Source organism: Ciconia boyciana, chromosome 2 (genome assembly GCF_034638445.1).
Source record: "Ciconia boyciana chromosome 2, ASM3463844v1, whole genome shotgun sequence".
Taxonomy (NCBI): Eukaryota; Metazoa; Chordata; class Aves; order Ciconiiformes; family Ciconiidae; genus Ciconia; species Ciconia boyciana.
In genome coordinates, this window is record NC_132935.1 from 79,268,346 (window position 1) to 79,284,451 (window position 16,106).

At 38.2% G+C, this 16,106-nt stretch overlaps 1 protein-coding gene across 2 annotated transcripts in view; it reads right to left on the reverse strand.

Annotated features, from left to right (window-relative positions):
• SEMA5A (semaphorin 5A) overlaps positions 1–16,106 on the reverse strand; it is a 354,266-nt gene that overhangs the window by 41,693 nt on the left and 296,467 nt on the right. The gene's annotated exons all lie outside the window — the stretch shown is intronic.

Below are 16,106 nucleotides of genomic sequence, written 5' to 3' on the forward strand. Positions count from 1 at the left end.
AATGAATATAATCATTACATATGACTTAAAAAAACTCCCACAAACCCTCAAAACAGACAAAAAGCCAACCAATAAAAAAGCCTCTAATATTTTTTCCAGCATCTCCAATAGCAGTGATCATCAATAAACTTTAAATCCCAATCTCAAACTGAAAGTGTGTTTTTCTGCTTCTAGGCAAGCACAGTATCATACTGCTAAAAGCAATAATATACCAGTACAAATTAGATCTATTACATCCATAAAAGCAGTAAGCTGAACACTATAAGTACCACGATAAAGTGCATCCTTTATAAATTAATAGCCCCAAATAAGGTGTAGCTAAATATGTTAAAGCTTTTAATTAAGAGGAATTCTGATAAACTGCAAGTACAAGACACAAACCAGCAAATAATTCCTTGGCAGAATCCAGTGGCATATGAATAAGCAAACCACTGTCCATTTTGTATATTGCTTATGTATTACAAGGCGACAATGGACAAAAAATGTTTTCTATTACAGAATCTGGCTCCCTGAGATGCATGTTACCCATAGCTCCAGCATTGCTAAACCTATCATCAGAAGCAAATTCCCTGCGGACTGATATGCACCAAAAGGAACAGACCACACCTAAGAAACAAAGGCAGAATTGCCAATATTCTCAAGCCCCACAATATAGGTCTTCTGATGAGTATCATCAAGATCTGTAGGTCCTGCCCATTGATTTCCCAGAGCACAATATGCTTCATCTGATGCAAGTGCTTTGTACACTATATGGATGAAATTAAACAACCATTAAATATCAGAATGAATTCACACTGACAAATTATTAAAGACAAAAAGAAACAGGCATCAGTGGGACAATTTTTAAAAGATCTCTCTACCTCTGACCTCTTAGAGAGGTACTCAGCAGAGGGTACGTTCTGAAAAGGAGCCTACTAAAGTTTGTAATTCCACTAAATACTAAAAAATATGGACACAATAGAAAGAATGGTTTTATCACACAGTACAAACTCCTTCTTCCATAACCCTTACCCCAGCTGATATCACCACGTTCCAACAAGCAATAGATTACCTGCTCCTCTCTTTCCCATGGTGATAATAGCCCTTTTATCCCATACTTTCCTCAGTCCACTACATCTTCTCTCAGATGGTCTAACTTACTAACATATCCAATTAGGCTGAGAGGAATTGCTCTCAACCTATATTTTGGTTTAAAGGCTGCATTGCTATTTCAGATCTAAAAGCTTCTTTGTCTGAAAGCTTTTCTAACTTTTCCATCTATTAGAGTTGGAAAAAAAAATATTGCCCAGAAACCCCTGCCCCACTAACACAGCAAGGCACCAGAGAACCCAGCGCTATGTTCAAGACTCTCATGTTCTGAGGCCAGGTGGACTTGTGACAAACTTTCTGGTTTCATAGTTTTGTGATACTTCAGGCAAGAAAGAGCTCTTAGCCCAAAGACTTCAGCTGGACTACTACTGTTCACTCTTCAAGGCTGTGCAAAGTCCTCTCCCACCCTAAAACCTGGTGATCACTACAATGGTGAGCACATGAGCCATACTCAGGGACCATCTATGAAAGAGGATCCCTTTACAGCACAGAGGACTGGATCAACCTTTCCGGGATCCGAATTTCAGCTTTGACTGGTTTCTGGATCAGAAGACAGCAAAGAACAAGCAAACTATCCGGTCCTATGTACAGCAGAGGAAGTAATTTCTTCATGACTCCTCTAGGCAACTGTTCAAATCATGTATGTTTTAGACTGCGGACAGAACATGTACAACTGTTCTTGCAGCACATGAACTGTAAAAAGGAAATCATAAAATCCACAAATCCCAGCAACAGCCAGAACCACCCTGCTTGCCATCCCAGCTGGCTATTCACCTCCAAAGTGCAGTCCCCTACAGTGGCTGGATTACAGTGCATCTTTTAGCAAGAGCAGTCTGTCTTTCCCTCTTTTTTTTCTTTTTTTAAAGATGTCTAGCACTGATGAGTCTATCACCTCCCCACATCAGCTGTTCCACTATTTAGTAATCCTCAAAGCTAACAAATTGCAAGTTAATTCAAGGCTGCATTTTCCCCTTAATTTAATTTTCCAGTCACTGAGTTTTGCTGCACCTTTATCAACGATACTGAAAGTGTTCCTTGTCCCGTACCTACAAACAAATTTTTCACGCCCAAGTAACCCATACATAATGATAAACTAAGCTGAAGTTCTTAAAGCTACATAGGATTTAAAACCTGATCTCAGGTCCTGTGCATCCCTATGTCTTCCTTTTGTCCTATTTCCTTATTTTCCTTAAGACTGGACACCAAAATTTGACTTGGCAATCTAGAAGCAGCCTTATCAATACAGCATGCAGAGGCAATCATGACTGCATTCCACCTGACAGTCTGACTTTAACACATACATTATTGCATTACTGCTTTTTCCTTCCACAACATTGCACAAAGAGCTTAAGTAGACCCAATTATCTTTGATAACCTGTCCTTCTCTAAATCACAGCTTTACAACTACATATCGTTTCCTATCCCACACAAGAGGCTGGTCTTTGGCAATATTAAAATATGTTTTATTAGCTTCTGCAGTTATCTAGCATATTATTTACTACCTCAACAATCTCTGTCATGGTCAAGCTTTACTGAAGATGTCTTATATCACTGTCTAGACTGTTGATAAAAACGCTAAGTGCTATTGACCCAAGAACTGATTCCAGGCGGACCCTGCCAGACACATCCCCGTCATTTATATCTGTCCATTAACACCACATTTTTCAATTTGTCAGTGGGCCAGCTTTTAATCCATTTAACATTTGCCATATATTTCAGTTTTCCAAATCGAAGTATTTTCTGTTGCAAAGGCAAACATCTTGGAAAAATTCAATGACAGTCTGGGAGAAGTGCTGTATCGCTTTCAAGCATCTTGAAACACAAGCTCTTTTCTAGTAGCATATAAGCAGGAATAATTCAATCAGTATAGTAGCTACTACAATGCTTGTTTCAATACAGTCACAATGGTCTAAAAGTTTCAGTTCCTCATTTGCTGTTGATTTTTATATTGATATTTTTCAATCAAAAATAAAAGCTGCTATAAATGTGAGGTCTTTCTTTACTGGATATGGTGTAGAGAGGCAAGGGTCACAAAAAGCTGAATGTGAGAGATATGCAATAAACCCTTTGTCAAATAAAAATAGGCAATAGAGGAAGAAGTTAATTTAGTGGCAATGTATTGAATGCTGCTTTGCTAACACACATCTGAGATGAACACGCCAGCTCACTCATTTCTAGAAAGACAGACTACCAGTAATCAGTGTGCTTCAGGATGTGTAGTCCCTTCACACACCCTAACAGAGGGTATACTCATATGCTGTTACATGAGCCAGGAAAGAAAGATGTTCCTCAAGAGTATCTGTAGAGACCATTTGCTAGTTTTTCCTTTCTTCTTGCTTGGTGCATAGCTTGTAAGAAAGTTTGTCTGCTGTCATGTCTGTCTATTCAACCACTGGATAACACCCATGAAAGGCTCAGAATGGCATGGGAAACAAAAGTACACATAGATTACCTAGAAAATATTTACAGCAGTAAATAATCTCTCTTTTGAGAAAATTCAGAGGAATATCCTAACAATGGATGACTCCATGAAGTTCTGGCACTAATAATGACCTGGCAGAGCCTGCTGGCTTCTCTCACAAACAGCAAGTGCTGCACTCCTCTACCAACTACTGCTTCTGCCACAGAGCAATCGAAAATTGCATCATGCTTGATGAAAGCATTGATGTGATCTGATGCTACAAAACCCCAGTATAAACAGAACAATTACCTTGCTCTGAATGGTCTCAGATTTGGAAGTAAAGGAGGGGAGAGAAAAGGCGCAATTCAGATCACACATGGGTATATTTAGTGCTGCTAGCATGAAGACATAGCCTGATTGGAAGGATTTGTCAGGGACTGGGAATATGGAAACTCCTATCTCTACTTGGCTTATCCTCCTCTTCTCACCTTGTCCAACACTTGAACAATTTACTCAAGTGGGATTTCAGGAATATCGCCCTCTCCAAAGCAATTCAACCAGCTAGAGTCATGGATACAATAATAAAGCAACCACATAGTGGAATAAAAGTCTCAGATGAAACATTGAGGTCTCATCTCAGCAAAACAGTGGTAAGAAAGAACTGGAAAAGCAGTGAAGCATTCTGCTTCAATAGGGCTGTTGAGAGGAACAGAGACAGTGGCTGCCACACTCCTCATGTGCTCCACATGGACTGATGGAAGAGATGGGGGTCGAGCTCTTCTGTGGGGGGGGGTCTGTAGATACCCACAGAGGAAAACTTCAGGGTTTTAAGTACATTAGTTCTTAGGGTACACTTGTGGACTCAGAATAATAATTATTTGAGGCCATTTGCAGACTCCAAAAATATAATTGCAATAGTTCAAACCTAACCACATTTTCAAAGTTCTCTTTGCAAGTTGTCCTAAAACTTGTGGCCTCATTCACCATATTGTGGCTTTTAGTTTAGAGTGGATTTAGTCAGTTGAGATTGTTAAATTTATGCCTGGCTATGCCCGGCAAAGATGCAATAAGACCTTTAAAGGTTAAATTTCAGGGGACAGCTCAACAGTTATTTGGGAATTTTACACAAATAAATACATACATCACAAAATACATGTCTATGAAAATGATAAATTAAAATAAAAAATCATCATGAAGCATACTGGTGGTAATATGAGAAAAGGCATCACAAATTAAAAACATAATTTGGAATGATAGAACATAAACATTGATTATGCTATTAACCAGCTACCTTGCTTCTGTCTTTAAATAATATTTCCTAATATTTGTGTATAATGAAAAAAGAATATTGTCATGTTTTGTACCAAGACGTATTTAGAATTATTTGATTGTATTATTTTAGAAAAGGACAACTAAAATGTTATTTCCAAAATATCTTATTTCAAACTGGAGGAGACTGTTGCTAAATAACGTAGAACAAAATTCTACTGTTTTCTCATGGAGGGCATGGAACAGACTAATTTTTTTTGCCTCTGCATAGCCACTTTAGTCAATTCATGCAAATTTTGAGAATCTCTGAGACTTTTACTCCTAGTTTAAGTTTGATTTTAATTAACCAAACAGCATGATAGTCTGATACTTCCTTAGGAAACTAGGCTAAAATCTTATCTACATTTGAACTGCGATTTTTTATAAAAAACAGAATTCAGATAGAGACTTCTATTTCCATTTATATCACGTTTATATTATGGAGGGATTTCTCCTAACAAACTCTTATTTCTTTGATGTATATAGTATGTCTATGTTGAATGCACTTCTTTTGTTCTCATCTCTGTTTTTCTCTCTCATCTGTTAGTGTGAGAGACTATCTTCATAAGGCAGCTAAATCAACATTAACAGTCCATTTAGATATTTTCAGCCCAACAGTTATCTTTTATGATTTGCTTTTAATATATTGTATTAGTTCTCAAATATTCTTTTGGAATCACCGAACAGTCCATTGATTAAAAAATACTTATAAATTTTTGCTTTTTGTTACATCGTGCTAAACTTCAGTTTGTCTGGCCCAAAATATTTTTTTTTTTTTTTCAGATATTAAGACACCAGTAGAAAAGAATGTCATTGATTCATAAATTGAATGGGGTAGTATGTCACCTGGGAGAAGACAGGGCTGTAAGAAATAAGAACATGAGTGTCTCAGCTATCTCCCAAACTTTGAGTTTGTCAGAGCAATATGTATTTAAAGGAAAGGATAGCTCTCACATGCAATCAAAACAAAGGCCAAAATGAATGCAACAGTGTTATAAAACTCAAGAGAAAAAAAGTTCCCATTTATAGAGGGCCTTGTTTACACATCAAACCATAAGTTTCCTGAAGGACTAATATAATCTCCCTCTCCAAGAACCAAAAGATAGATAACATTTATCTTGCAGTGGTTGGAAAACACATTCAGGAAAGTCACTAACTGAACTTGAAAAAATAAATGGTTCATTTATTTTCATTACAGAAATGTAAAGCCTTTTCCATTTAGAAAACCACTTTCAAACTAAAACAAACAAAAGAAAGTCCCTGATCATGTTTCTATTTATTTCCACAGTTCAAAAAGCCAGGTTCTTCAACCAAATACCATAAGATATACCTTACTTCATTGTCATTTTTCTATTACAATACTATTTCAAAAGCATGACCTGAAAGAACACCCAAACTCCACTGAGGCCAAGTCATTAAGCAAAACATCTTCTACACTGTAAATTTCACAGCTATACTTAAAAAACAAAACCCCAAAATATTTCTAAGATCCCCATTGTATTTTAATCATGCAAAGGCACGTCTATATCCTAGTTTATAGGTAGCATTTTAGCTTCAATTGACATCAGTGGGAGTAGTTCTATTGATTCCAGTAGAACCAGGACTTCAGAGACTATTGCTGAGCGCAGCTGCAATCCCTCAGTGCTGTAAAGTAAGGGTAGGTAGGCTGTGTTCATAACAGGTTTTTTAAAATATTTTGATGGATAGAGGGAGGAAAATCATTTTACCCTACACAAAAGGAACAGGTTACTTCTGAAGTGAACGGATTTCTTTTTTGGCTGCAAATACTGACTGAGCACAACCTTTTGTTTCAATGTTGTGTATTTTAAACAAAAGAATTGGAAAAACTTCCATTGATGTAAAGGGGAACTTAAAAGGAATTAAAGGCTGGTTTTGGAACCATTTTCCCTTGAGGAGTTCAGGGCCTGTTGGGCAGGTCATCAGACTGGGACAGTTCGGTACTCAAATCCTTCCTATATTCAACATAATTCATTTTACTTAGATGAGGAAAGTTCCTACTTTCATCATCTCTTCATAAAACCATCAAATTTTGGAGTAAAGCCACCACTTTCCTCTTTCTTTTTCTCTACCAGCCATTTCTGTAAATCTGTGCTCGAAAACTACATTTTATGTCAAACTAGTCAAACTTTTGTGAAGGAAACTGTTACAAAAAATTAAACCACTTAATTGTGAGCAGCTTAACTGAGTATCTCAAGGGCACGGGGTTAGTAGGAGCACCTTCAGCTCCACCTCAGCAAGCAGAATGGCCTGGCTGCATCGAGGAAGTGCAGTTTTTATTCTTAAGTACTGCTTCTCGGATGTTCACAATCACATTTGCACCTGAGAACCATTTAGAGTGATAAACATTTATTTCGTATGTATGACAATTCCTAATAGTGTAATAGTTCATTTTAAAGCATGATATTTGGAATTAACTCATATTCAAAATGAAACTAGAAATGTCTAAGGAAGAAGAAGTTTCTTTATTCTGACAGAGATTTAAAAAAAATACAGAAAGAGGCATAGTAGTTAATTTGGATTCTTCCAAACCTAATCCATTTATGGACCTGTGTTACAATTAACCACCCTACTCAAATGCACCTAGCAAATGAAATTGTTATGCGATACAAAACAGGACAAATCTGTCACGATTTGTAAAGTGCTTTTCTTTTTTTTAAATAACTGAATACATCAAGAACTTATGTGTATTTTTGCACACTGCTCGTAGAGAAATGAAAAGTAGTAAAACCACAGTAAATCCACAGCAGCAAGTCTGCCTGCTGACAGCTGCGTTTGTACCAATTCTCCAAGCATCCCTGGTGTGATCCCAGTGCTCCTACTAGAGGAGTCCACTCCTATACCCCGTGTACAGAGCAGCCTGCTAACACAGCCCTTACTCAAACCTCCACACCTATTTAACGCTTGCATGGTCGGACTATGAGCTCCCTGGAGGAGAAGCCATTTTGGACTGTCTCTTTGCAGGCCTTTGTATAACGGCATCCTGGTTCATCATTAAAGCTTTCAGGCAGCAGGACAACAACAGTAATGCTATTACTATAACACTTTGGAGGCTAGCTTCCTGCTATGCTAGGCAGCAGATTTTCAACCCGACAGTTTTAAACCCCTTAGCGAACTGCAAGTCAAGACCAGGGGACTGCAACCATGCCGTCCTTCCCAGACTGCTAAGGCAGGAATGGGTCCCAAGCTATAATCACTATGGGAACCTGAACTCTAAAATGGCAAAAAACCCCCATTCTCAGTGCTGGTATGTTCTTAATATTGGAGAACATCTCAAAACCAGATAAGAACCAACTAGTAGAATTTATTCAAACTAAGAATGAAGTACACTTAAAATGTAATGTGTTTCAGTGAAATGGATCTGAATTTTGGTTACAGATGTCTCTTCTGGCACTTGCCTGCTTGTTCAATAACTATTCAGAATTCAGTGTCCCGAACAGGCTGAAACAGGAGACTGCATGTTTGTTTTTACTGGACACTCACCTTTCTTTCAGGGATGTGTTTCAAGTCCACAAGGGGAATTAATATTCAGTCTTGTCACACAGTTCCTTTCTGAATGTGGATTTACTTTGAATTCTAGACTTCTCTTACTAAGTTAACCCTAGATTTTATTTTGATGAATAATACCTTCTACTTTTTGCCCGCAATGACATAAGCCTCCTGTGAATTACCCTGTTCCTTTCACTCTTGGGGCACTGAAGATATTGAATGCATTGTTAACAGTTAAGAAACAAGCAATGCCTCTAAAAATGCATGGCCTAAACAGAAAATTCTTCCTCTCATTCATCCTTCCCTTTTACTCTACACATGATCTATGAAACAGCTCACAAAATGGACGAGCTGTGCAATGTGCTTTGAAGGATCACATATTCACTACACCCAAGAACAGAGCAAATGGGTTTTCCCTGACTTAGGGGCTTTTTTAGGTAACAAATTTTACTTTCATGATTTTTACCACATTCATGCAATTATGTGCTTTTCTGCATTTGTGTACACCACTAATTCTAAGTGTCACACTTAAGCATTTTTGTCAGCCATGTAGTTGTTAGGAACTTGCCACTAATTAGGAGTCAAAGATACTTAATTGCCAGTCCTAAAATTTGATAAATAATAGTCCAGGTCCTCAAAATCATTATACTGGCTTAAAAGAGCCCTGGGGAGGGGGTCCATCTAGTAAAGGAAGCTGATTAAGTTGTTTATGCACTATTGTTACTAAGAGTGTGGCCCATCCTTCTACTGAAAATTACTGTTTTGCAGATAAGTTACTGTTTAGGAGATAGGTGTCCAGGGCTTATTTGCTCCAGTTCATAGGCAGGAGTCTTACTGCAAATCCCCCCTTATCTATGGTTTAGTATGCTGTATTGGGATCTGGCACAGCACAAACATACCTCCTGTTCCAGCAGCTCTACTGCAGGGTAGGAACCTCCAGAAGGCTGGGGTGGGGGATGAGAAGCTGGGGACATCACCACCTGAACCTGCTAAAATTTGATAAGCCCAGAGGTGTCCGTCAAAGGACTAAGGATTCAGTTATATTTGCCCTGAGTGTTGTCATTTAAACTGCTGCAAAGCCTGCACAAAGGAGGTATAAGATATTACTGAGCTGACGAAAACAGAACACACAGGACCATAAATAATCAAGGCCATAAGGCTGAAGGGATTGTGCACCTATAAATGACATCATGGATTTACCAAAACTGACTCAAAAGTGGTTTCAGTTAGGCAGGCACTATATTGCCACAAAGTGAAGGCCTCAACTGCAGTAGGAAAGACAAGACCTCCAAATCTGAGCAACAACATCACAAGTAGGTGGTGAAATATAAATATCATTAAAGGTAAATGATGTGTGTATGAATCAAAATTAATCTTTCCAGAATTTAAATCAGCATTTAAAATTAGTGTGTAAACATCAGCTTTGAAATCTTTATTTATATATTTAATTACAAAGAGGGGAAATTCAACTTTACCTTTAAAATTAAGAATGTACTAGTTGCAATTTGAAAAGACCAGGGAAAGAAATGTAGCTTCCCGTGAGCTGCGATTTTGCTTACCTGATCACTCAGTACTTCAGAAGTGGGGAAAAGGGGGTTGCTCAAAATTCCTTTTTGGGGGGTATGATCAGCTGATTGGAAACAAGTGAGTTGCTGCAGCTTAGTGAGTTACCACTCAGCTGGGCCATGCTAACAATCTGTGCATGCAGCTTTACTCATTACAAATGCAAATGCAAGTGCAAAAGAAGGCGGATTAAGTCAGACGGATAAGGGGTGATTTACTTTGCTGTAATAACTCAATTGTTTGCAATTAGCTTCACATAGTCTTACTGAGAAGCTTAAAGTTTTTCACGTAGGCCCTATAACTCCTGACAAAAATCTTATAAATTGCTGAAATAGTTATTATTAACTTAAAATGTATTTTTTTAAATTACTGGAAATAATGGCTATCCAAGTATTTGTTAACTGAGAGTAAGAATGTTAAAAGATAATCCAATAGTCAAAAAGGCATGAAAAGGCTGTCAACTCATCAATTTTAGAGACTGCTGCTTTGTAATGACTGCAAATCTGTTGTCACACATAAATTACCTTCATTTCTATTCTGCAGCATAGGTTTTCCTTCATGTAGGCTTCTAGAAAGACAATGAGAGCTATATTCTTGTTGTAAAAGGAGATCCTCAATAACAAATTTTTGAACACCAAAAGTGGAAGCAAATCTGGGACTTTAGTTTTCACAGGCAACACTAGAGTTACTTGGCTACTTTGTGACCTGGAAATAATTTGATCCTCAGATTCCTGATTCTTAGATTCACCCCTTGCTAGCTATAGTGGTTGTTCAATGTGCCTTTTCCTGAACTTAGCAATGGGAGAAATCTGCAAACAAGTTTCAGTTGGGTTTGTCTGCCACCATATATCACTAACTCCACAGGCTGCTAAAACAATGTGTAATTGCGAAACAAGAAGAGAAAAAGAAAGTAAAAGCTGCACAGCCTGTAATCATGGGGTTGAGGATAAGGACCCAGGGTTGTACTCCTACAGAGAGAAATGGCTCATTTCTTTCACAAGTCACTTTCAAATTAAGCACAGTGGTAAAGTAGTTCTGGAAATTTACTTAGTGAGGACACATTTACTTCCATAATATTTTGACCTGGAAAATCAACTGTGTGAAAAGCCAGCCAACAAATAATGCAGAAAAATAAAAGTTATTACTATTTTATATCCAGCCATAGAGCACACTTTCAGATTCTTATTTTTCCATAGTCATTTACTATATTGTCAGTGCAGCCTTATATTAAAATTAACCCTTTTATCAGCCTATAGATCATCATTACTCTTATTTTCTACAATTACACAATCTTTTAGGTTCAGCTTAACTTTCACATTTTAAGCTCAAAATCTGAGGGCAAAAATGCAACTACTAATCAGTGGCACATGAAAAGAGACCTGGGAGTATGAAATTATTAACTGCTTGTGAAGTCATTTAGACAACAAGCACTCAATTGCAGCTTGTCTTGTGGTTTTTTTTCCCCCCTTTTAATTTTAAAGAGCTATAAACTGTGTTTTATACAAAAATGGAAGCAAAATTTGAGAAAGCTAATGTTGGAAAGAGCTGAAGTCTGTTTTTGCTCTGAAAATCTGATTATTTTAATATTCTTACTGTATTTTTCATTCCAAAGAATGACTTAAATGATATACAAATCACTGGGGAAAAAAATCCTATAATGTCACCACTCCTGAGATAACACTCTAAATGTTAGAGCAGCTGCTCAACGACAAATGCGTAAGTGATGGAAATGGTACAAACTGAATAGATGAGGAGCCATGAACTTTAATTCAGAGTTTCCAGTCCAAACCCAGGAGCTGCAGTGAAAAGCAGAACTGCTTGTTGAAATGCATTAAACTGTGCAAGTATTTAAATCCATTGAAAATAGATTTAGCCACACAGATGAAACACATTCAAAGATTTTGATCATCTGTACCTTCCGATGAGGTAGCAGAAAGGGTATGCTCTGCATTTCTGAAAATGAAGCCACTTAGTAGGGAATCTGAGTATGGATTTGGAAGCCTAATGAAGGTGGCAAAATACAGCTGCCAGAGATCTCTCCAGCACCAGATGGATTGCCGTTGTCTCCAAAAATTCCAAATATTAGGAAGCTACAATTATCTACTAGGAGGGAAGTCAAGAATGGTAAGTTAATGTGTATATGAACATCCACGTCTTCCTAGCTCAAAGGCCACGCTAGTCTGTAAATGAGTGAAAGGGGAAAACCAAACAAAACCCCCATCCCCCAAATTCCTTTCAAGCAAAATTTTTCTCTTTCTAGATGCTGAGAGAGCGGACAACACCTGTGGAAAATGGGTATAGCAGGTAGGTTAAAAAAAATAATTATGCTATAAACCTCTTTTTCAGGCCCTGACCCAGGCACATTGAAGCGAACAGTAGTATAACTGAACCGAAAATGCACGTAAGCACAATTTAATACTTTATCACACCACAGACAGCTGCCCTTCCCCAGGGCAGAAGTAACAGCAGAGCTGACAGACGTGAACGTGAGCCCACACCTCAATCACTGCTGCTACAGTCGAATGTATAAACACAAAACCATCTTCAGTTATAGCTTGTAATCACTTGGATGAGGAAGCACAGCAACCGAGATGCCGACACGTTTGCTTCTGCCAAGTCCACTAGGGGAAAATACGACCTCTAGCAAAGGGGGACACCTGAGCTGGTTAAATCACCGTAGCAAGCGTCAGTGTAACTCATCTGTCAGAGCCCCTGGCTATGTGGGCAAAAAACCCACAAAAAAATAAAAAGACAATCAAAACAATAGCATAAAATTTTACAGGTTACGTGGTTGAAAAGCAGAAACACAGAAATAGATATATGAAAAATATGCCTCTAGTTGTGATAATAAATGTAAATTCAGAGGACCTACAAAATTTCACAGGTTTGTGCTTAACACGTTCACTAAGTGAAACTGCACAGGCAAATATAAATACACAATTGCCTTTAATTTTCTCATGAGTGAATAGCACCTTCTCAAAGCTTGTACCCTTAGGAATAGGATTCAATTGCCCAAATGCAGGGCTCTGCTGCTATTTTAAATGCTGTGGGTTATCTCACCAAGCTTCCAAACTGCTCTAGAAGCATGTGTGTCTCTCACACGGCCTCTGACGTATCTTCCACTTTCACCCAGATGTTCCAGATCCCCCACGGCTTCTCAAAAAGCAACATGTGTCTCTGTTTAGGCAAATCTGCATCCTGCCCTTGCATCTACCAATGGAGCCTGGCATTTTTCAGAATCATGTCAGAACTGAATCTCCTGTTGATTTAAATAACTGTTTCACATTTTCCATTTAATTTGTGGCAATCTAAAAAACTCCCTATAAATCAATTTCTCTCACACAACACTCTTCATTTTTAGCTTTTTTAATATTGTCGGTTTTATATAAAGTTTATTTACAAAGGGTTTAATTTGTCTATGTTGTATTTTTGGAACTTTGTGGTTACGAATAAAACACTTTTTTTTGATCTCCAGCCAATGCCTGGTAAGACAGATGTTTCTGGGGGGAAAAAAAAAGTACTAATTGGACGCTGGCTTCATATTATGCTCTATTTCCAGTATGAGGAAGAAAAAGGCAAGAATAGCTGTGTGCTTTCTTCGCATCTCCTCAAATGTGAGCTGTTCTGTAGCTGGCATGACCCTAGAATAAATCAGATCAGGTTTTAATCGACAATAGCCTGTGTGTTTCAGTTCAGAACTGCTGAAGCCTATGCTCCACTGCTCTGGGGAAATTCCTTAGGAGAGGATTAAAGCCCTTTTATTTTACACCTTGTTTGAAGTCTCAGCAAAAACGCTAAGCACTATATAGGGGAAAGGTGGCACTGCTAAAGACACCCAAGGCAGAAGGTTAATGAAGAAAACAAAAGGAGAAAGCAATTATAGACTGTACAAAAATAGGAAAGAAAATACTGTGGTAATGAAAATAAAAACTGACCAGGAACAGAGTATGGCTCCCTGGTAAAATTAAATAGAAGCACATTTCAAATGGAGCATTTTATGAGTTTCAACAAGTTGAACAATATCTTTTCTTAACACAATACTCATGCAAACTCTTACAGAAGAACTTTACTGCTTAATGCACGCACAGGATCCTCAGCTTCTCTTTATACTCAGCTACACTCATCTCAGTCTTGTCCCAAATCGAATTTCCGCATGCCAGCTTTGCCCCACCTCTTATCATAAAATTCACGTAACCTCATTTACGCGAGGAAAAAAAAGGAGATGAACAAGGATTGATTTACACTGCCATGTGCAAATTGGGCAGAAAAAAAAGGCCATTGAATATGTCCTCTACCAAAATTCTTCTTTTCAACAAACCAGAAAAGGGACATAAATAGCTACAAGTAATATACAAGTTGAGTTACATGCCAGAGATTGGAAAATTTACCAGTGGTCCGTGCCTTCAGGATGTTGAAGCTGCAGACTGCCACTGGGTAGTAGTGTTGTGTTTGCTTATTAAAGCAATATGGAAACCCACATTAAATTTTTGGAAAAGCAAGGGCTGGATAACACACGATGTCATATTTCAGATATTTCTAGCAATATGGAGAGGACTTACTGCCAGTAACTTGTCGTGGTTTAGCCCCAGCTGGGAACTAAGCACCACACAGCCGCTCGCTCACTCCCCCCGGGTGGGATGGGGGAGAGAATCGGAAGAGCAAAAGTAAGAAAACTCGAGGGCTGAGATAAAGACAGGTTAATAGGTAAAGCAAAAGCTGCGCACGCAAGCAAAGCAAAGCAAGGAATTCATTCACTACTTCCCATGGGCAGGGAGGTGTTCAGCCATCTCCAGGAAAGCAGGGCTCCATCACGCATAACGGTTACTTGGGAAGACAAACGCCATCACTCCAAACGTCCCCCCCTTCCTTCTTCTTCCCCAGCTTTATATACTGAGCATGACATCATGTGGTATGGAATAGCCCTTTGGTCAGTTTGGATCAACTGTCCTGGCTGTGTCCCCTCCCAGATTCTTCTGCACCTGGCAGAGCATGGGAAGCGGAAAAGTCCTTGACTAGGCTCAAATGTTTTTTTTTTTAATGCCAACTAATTCACCTATTCATACTGTTGCAGTTTTAAAAAAGCACAAGAACTGGTATATCTTTTATCTTTTAGTTCTGTAATTCAAAAATGTGTACAAAGTTTTGGTCACAGTCTCTAGCACATCTTAAGACAGTGGCTTCTCAGCAAGTTGTAGGTGTTTCAGTAAATATTTCAGTAGCAGTGATGAGGTATAGAAAATGAGGCCCATATGCTATGCAGTTAATTCTTGGTTTATAAAAGCAATCTCTCTGCAGACACTGAATGACAGCTCTCTGTTTTAATGGATCCCAATACTATATGAAACCTAAGAGATTCAACCCAGGTATTTGTGTGCCAGTAGAGAGGCAGGAGAGAGATGTCTAAAAGGATTTCAGGAAGCAGGAACAATACATGTAAGTTTGCTAAGGATTTCTTTAAGGTGTACAAAATCATGCATCATTACCCTGCTTTCTTACTCCTAAGATCAAGTACTGCTTAGACGAACTGCTTCAATACATGCTATTTTGGAACAGAACTTTTTTTTTTTTTTTTTTTTTACTTTTTATGGAAGCAAAATAATATTTTTGTAACTGTTTTGCCACCTAAGATTGCATCGCTGTCTCTTCATGTTTGGACAGGCCTGTGAGAAGTCACAACTTTGAAGCTATTGTTCCTTGAACTGTAGCTGATGTGGCCAAAACATTTCTAAAATTATGGAAGTGCTTTTTTAAACCCCATGACAAAGGAAAAAAGTTAATGTGATCACCCTGTGGGATGACAAAGAAAGTCTCTGATTTTACAAAATGGAAAGTTCACTACCTGTTTCCTGTGGAAGAATCTGTAGCGGATGCATGAAGGTAATTTTTTGATTTTTAAGTAAGGACTCTGGAAAGAATCAGTCCAAGGTGGCATGGCTTTATCCTGGTCAGAGGCGAACAGACATTTCATTTTGTATGTGGGAATGTTCTAAAGAGCGTTTAGCTAACACTTGAATACAGGATCTATAATCATATGGCTGCTCACATGTCTCAAAGACAGACAACATTACAGAAAATGCAAATTACTTTTTCTAGGATTCAGTGACATTAAAGCTCAAAAAAATTTAAATCATTCAGTATTTCAAGTCAAATGAGAATACCATCCTCAAATACTTTACATCCCCATCATTCCTTCCACCAGTTTAGCCTCAGAGAACAATTCTTAACACAGGAGGAAGCT